Raw genomic sequence first — 6,572 nt, 5'->3', positions numbered from 1 at the left:
GCAGTATTAGTATACCATCTATGGTTCAGCCAAAATGATAAAATTTATAACTCAAATGAAGTTAAATTTCAACATTTACAGTATCAAACAATATGGCTTGTGAAAAATCGAATATCTTGTGTAATGCCAATGAATATTAAAAGTAGTGATAGAGAATGGTTTGAAAATTTAGCATAGTTGTGTATTTTATTTTTGCTGTGTATAGATAATTCGGCCTTCCTATTTGAAGGAGCATACAAGTTGTACAAAATCAAGTTTAGTAATGAACTTCTCAACTGATTCATCAAAAAAAAAATGTACCACCATCAACACAATATCAACCAAACAAAATCAACAATAAGTAAATAATAGATAAATAAATGGGAATATAAAAAGATAATAAGACACTCACCTCAAAATGCTATTGATAATCACACACTTAAGCAACACACAACCCAAAAGAAAGGAGCTGCCGACGATGACCACTGAACAAAGCAAGAAGCTCCTATTACTGCTGAAAAGAGAAGAAGAAGAAGAAAAAAAGAACAAAAGGCAACCCACAAACACAATATAGAAGAAGAAAAATAATAATAAGAAGAAAGAGGATCCAAAAATAATATAGTAGAAGAAAAGGATACAGAGATAGAAATCCTAAAATACAAATGCAGAGTAGACAAAATCCTTTACCACACTGGGAAGGAAAATGTAGTGGCAGATGCACTGAGTCGAAGAGGTCCAAGTCAAGTGTATAAATTGAAACAAATCTCTCCAAAGTTAGCTAAAGACATGACCAAATCAGGAATTGAGTTTGTGGTTAGAAATTTAGCCAATATTACGTTACAATTAGATTTGTTGGAGAGGATTAAGATTACCCAGTAGAATAATCCAGAGATGATTAAATATAGGGGGAAGTCTGAGGCTGGTACAACAAAAGGATTTTTCAGTGTCACCAAGTGGAATGCTAAGTTATAAAGATAGGGTTTGTGTTCCAATAGATGACCAAATTAAACAAGAAATACTTGATGAGTTTCATACCACCCCGTACGCACTACAACTGGAAACATCGAAGATGTATCACGGTGTTTAAGTGATGTACTAGTGGACAAGAATGAAAAGTGATGCAGTTGAGTATGCATCAAAGTGTCTAACTTACCAGCAAGTAAAAGCAGAACATCATAGGCTAGCAGGATTACTTCAGCCTTTGAAGGTTCCTAGATGGAAACAGGAGGATATAACCATAGATTTTGTGGTGGGTTTACTGAAGACTACAGGAATGTATGACTCTATCTGGGTAATAACGGATAGTTTTTCTCTGTCAGCGCACTTTCTACCAGTGCGAACATCATATACTATAGATCAATATGGTAATTTGTACATTAAGGAAGTAGTTCAACTTCATGGTGCTCCAAAATCGATCGTTTTAGATTGTGATCACAAGTTCACTTCTAAGTTCTGGGAGAGTCTATAGAGGAACATGGGAACCAAATTGAAATTTAGTATAGTGTTTCATCCTCAGACAGATGGTCAGTCTGAGAGGACTATTCAAATACTGGAAGACATGCTGCGAGCATGTGTGATAGATTTTGAAGGTTCCTAGAATAAGTTTCTACCTTTGATAGAGTTTTTGTATAATAATAGTTATCAGAATGCTATCGACATGGCACCCTACGAGATGTTGTATGGAAGAAAGTTTCGGTCACCTATTCATTAGGATGAAGTCGATGAAAGAAGATATTTTGGACCTGAGGCGGTCCAGAGAACTAGTGAGGCTATTGAGAAGACTCAAGCTCGTATGCTCATCGCTTAGAGTAGACAAAAAAGCTATGCTAATCTGAAGCGTATGGATATTGAGTTCCAAGTTGGGGACTTTGTGTTTCTCCAAGTATCACCTTTGAAAGAATTTTAGAGATTTAGAAAGAAATGGACGCTAAGACCTAGGTTCATCGGTCCCTTTGAGATCTTAGAAAGAGTAGGTCAAGTAGCCTATCGACTAGCTTTACCTCCTGCCTTGTCTAGAGTGCATAATGTGTTTCATATCTCCCTATTGAGTAAGTACGTATCAGTCAGACCCAATACATATTCTAAGTTATGATGATATTGGGCTCTAGACAGATTTATCCCATGAATAACAACTTGTCTAAGTATTGGATAGGAAGTAGAAAGTGTTGCAGAACAAGACAATTTTGCTAGTTTAAGTGTTGTGAAGGAACAACAAGGTTGAAGAGGCAACTTGGGAGTAAGCGTGTAAAGACCGCTTAATTTAAATTTGGAAATTAGTAGATAATTAGGGTTTAATTATGAAAATTATTTATTGATATTTAAATAATTATTTATGATGATTTATTTGAATTCAGAATGTATTTTGTATGTCATATATAGAAATTTCATATTTTTGCATGTTCTGTGCCCAGCAACATTGGAATGCGGTGTATGGCTCAGTAGAATCACATCTTGGTATTTTAGTATAGCGGGGCGGCATAATTAAACATTGGGAATTTTGAGTTTAGTCAGGAATTTAGAATTTTCCAAAAATACCCTTAACTGTCTTTTAATCCTTTTAGTGTGGAAGGGGCAAAATGGTCATTTTGCCCCATAAGTTTTTGTCCTTTAGTGGACTTAGTGTTATGTGATTATTTGATTTATTTTAATTTATGTTAGCTGAAATAAGTTAAGTACAGTAATATGTTATTTTGCTCATTTGTTCAAAAAGTTAAACTTAGAAAATTCAAGAGAATTGCATTCTCTCTCTCTTTCGGCCACCCTTAGAACAGCTAGGGTTTGGCGGTTTTTTCTGCATTTCCTGCAAGATTCTTCAAGGATTTGGAGTGCTTAAGTTCTAGGTTAGCTTTTAACTTTGTCTCTTTGAGTTTCTTGAATTGTAAGTAAGTAAAAGTTGCATGCTTTGAGGTTTTGCTTGATGTAGCTACTGTATGTGTTTATTGTTGTTTCCTAAAGCTTAATTATGTTCAGATGAATGGATTAGAACAGGTTTTGTTTCATGTTAGTTAGATTTAACCAAGTTTGAGTTTTGAACTCAAACTTGGAGCTCTAATGGTGGATTTTGATTCTGTGTTTGGGTGGATGTTTTGTTGCTTTGAAAATGTTCTCTAGGGTGTATAGAGCAGGTCTGGAAAGTTTGAATTGGTTTGGGATTGATTTGGTCGAGTTATGAAATTTTTAGTGATTCCTGCACCGAACCGAAATTCCGGTTCAGAGAGGCCTATAGGAACCGGAATTCCAGTTGGCTTCCAGGATTTCCTCCCAGAACTGGAATTTCGGTTGGGGAACCGATCTACCAGTTGGGGCAGATTTGGGAACCCTGGTTTTTCTCATTTTGTGTTGTTTAGGGTATTGTCATGTTATTCATCGATAGGGAAACTTTTAGTTTCAAGTTTAAGTCCCCGGGAAGTGATTTAGCGTATCGCTTATCAGTATTGTGATTGATGTAATTTAGGAGCCTGTAATTCACCGAGCAGATTGTTCCACTCAGGTTGACCGACACACCTGAATTCGAAATCGAGGTAAGATTAGTATAATAGTATGCATATGTATTTACATGTTTAGCGTGCATGTTAGTAAGCCTGTTAAATTACATTAGATATGTATATTGGCTTTCGTGCTATCTGACAGTATCACATCGGTACGACTAGAGTATGACTAGCGTACCGAGTATAGGCTAATATTATGGTCGATAGCACCGTACTATTTGACAGTATCACATCGGTACGGCTAGAGTATGACTAGCGTACCGAGTATAGGCTGATACAGTATCACATCGGTACGGCTAGAGTATGACTAGCGTACCGAGTATAGGCTGTTACTATGCCAAAAGTACCGCCGTACGAACGTTCGAGACTCAGTACCGTGTGGGACACGGGGATTAGGGTTGTGGTCAGGGGTATGGGCGTCTGATCATAACCCAGAATTTATGTATGTTATATGATTTATGCTTTTTTTACTGAGTCTGTCGACTCACAGTGCTATGTTTATGTGTAGGTAAGGGCAAGACTAAGGCCGAGGAACCGTGAGGAAGAGCATGTGACAGTCAGTAGTCCCGTGATCCGTAAGGGGAAATACCGGGTAAGCTGTGCAATCCCACATCGCCTGGGGAAGGTCAAGTGGGATGATTCTGAGACTGTGTAGGTATGAGACTACACAGTTGAAGAGGGCTTAAATGAATTGATTGGTACTACCTATGTCAACAAGGTGCATCTTGTTTTTCGGTAGCCCATCTCGAAAGAACTCCACAGTTAAGCGTGCTTGGCCTGGAGCAATTTAAGGATGGGTGACCTCCTGGGAAGTTTTCCCAGGAAGCGTGCGAGTGAGGACAAAGCATGCTGGAAATACTCGTGGCGGTCTGTAGGGTCAGTCATCAATCCAGGAAGCAGCCAGAGTGGCGTACTCGTGTATAAGAGCCATTCATTCCGTGGGTGGAAGGGCCCAATGGAGGCTTGAAGCGGGGACGTTACAGTTGGTATCAGAGCCTTGACCCAGCCGGAAGTGTGGTCGACGAGGACGTCGGACCCCGTAAGGGGGGGGGGTGATTGTGACAGTCAGTAGTCCCGTGATCCGTAAGGGGAAATACCGGGTAAGCTGTGCAATCCCACACCGCCTGGGGAAGGTCAAGTGAGATGATTCTGAAATTATGTAGGTATGGGACTACACAGTTGAAGAGGGCTTAAATGGATTGATTGGTACTAGCTATATCAACAAGGTGCATCTTGTTTTTCGGTAGCCCATCTCGAAAGAACTCCATCGTTAAGCGTGCTTGGCCTAGAGCAATTTAAGGATGGGTGACCTCCTGGGAAGTTTTCCCAGGAAGCGTGCGAGTGAGGACAAAGCATGCTGGAAACACTCGTGGTGGTCTGTAGGGTCAGTCATCAATCCAGGAAGCAGCCAGAGTGGCGTACTCGTGTATAAGAGCCATTCATTCCGTGGGTGGAAGGGCCCAATGGAGGCTTGAAGCGGGGACGTTACAAATGGTATCAGAGCCTTGACCCAGCCGGAAGTGTGGTCGACGAGGGCGTCGGACCCCGTAAGGGGGGGTGATTGTGACAGTCAGTAGTCCCGTGATCCGTAAGGGGAAATACCGGGTAAGCTGTGCAATCCCACATCGCCTGGGGAAGGTCAAGTGGGATGATTCTGAGACTGTGTAGGTATGAGACTACACAGTTGAAGAGGGCTTAAATGAATTGATTGGTACTACTTATGTCAACAAGGTGCATCTTGTTTTTTGGTAGCCCATCTCGAAAGAACTCCATAGTTAAGCGTGCTTGGCCTGAAGCAATTTAAGGATGGGTGACCTCCTGGGAAGTTTTCCCAGGAAGCGTGCGAGTGAGGACAAAGCATGCTGGAAACACTCGTGGTGGTCTGTAGGGTCAGTCATCAATCCAGGAAGCAGCCAGAGTGGCGTACTCGTGTATAAGAGTCATTCATTCCGTGGGTGGAAGGGCCCAATGGAGGCTTGAAGCGGGGATGTTACAGAGCAGATGCAGATTGTACATGTCGGGGCAGTTAGGCCTCGAGTGTACGATCCTCGAGACATCAGAGCTTTTGTTGTTAGTCGCTGGGCGACAAATATTTTGTAAATGACTAGCAAATTTTTGTAAAGTATTTTGTAATCGAGATCCCAAAATATTTTGTATGTAATATTATAAGTTTTAATTAAATAGCAAAATTTTAATTAATCACGATTTTCATTAACATCGTTGATTAGGAACGAGCTGCACAGTATGTTTAAATCACGTTAACACGCCTATGCTAGTTAGGGTGTTACATAGAGTCACAGATGTTGGAGCAGCATCCCAAGTTGTTCAGGTAAATTTTAAGGATGAAATTTCTATAAGGAAAGAATAGTTGTAATAAACTATAAATCTAATTTTAATAATTAGGAAAGATTTTATAAAATATGAAATAATAAGTGTTATGGGTATAATGGGTAGGATTATGATCTTACTACTGATGAATAAGAATAATTTATAAATTATAAAGATTTTATTGGAATATGTAGATATAATATATGCTATTAGTGAAATAAAATATTTTTAGGTCCGACAACTGTGGAGACCTGATTGGTGGCCAGAAATGTCATAACAATATTAGTTTGTGGTATTGGTGATCTTGATAAGTTTGGTTGGGTTTAGTTTTATTGGGGTATTTTGGGATAATTGGTTATGAACAAAATTATCCGTAGGTTAAAGATTACGTAAGTGTTAAGTTAAGGGCAAAATGGTCTTTTCACTTAATTTTTCTTTTAAGTTAATTCTTTTGTTTTATTAATGAAATAGGGGCTGGTGTAAATTAATAGGTTATTCTAAATCTTATTTTAATTAGATAGACTTAAGTAAATCAAAGTTATCATTTGCTCTCTCTCCCTCTTTTGCTCGGTTAAGAAAGGAACCAAGGAACCCAACCATAACTCAAAAAAAGTCAGAGCCATTTCCATCAATTTTTTCAAGGATTTTAGGTAAGTTAAGGTGAAATTGCAAAGGGAAGATCAATGTAACCCTTACCCCTAATTTCTCTTCGTATTGTTTGAGTTAAAGTTTGGAATTTAGGTGTTTTAGGTGTTCTTGCTTCTGTACAAATTGTTA

This window comes from Cannabis sativa, chromosome 4 (assembly GCF_029168945.1).
Source record: "Cannabis sativa cultivar Pink pepper isolate KNU-18-1 chromosome 4, ASM2916894v1, whole genome shotgun sequence".
Taxonomy (NCBI): domain Eukaryota; kingdom Viridiplantae; phylum Streptophyta; class Magnoliopsida; order Rosales; family Cannabaceae; genus Cannabis; species Cannabis sativa.
Note: the sequence above shows the minus strand (reverse complement) of the source record.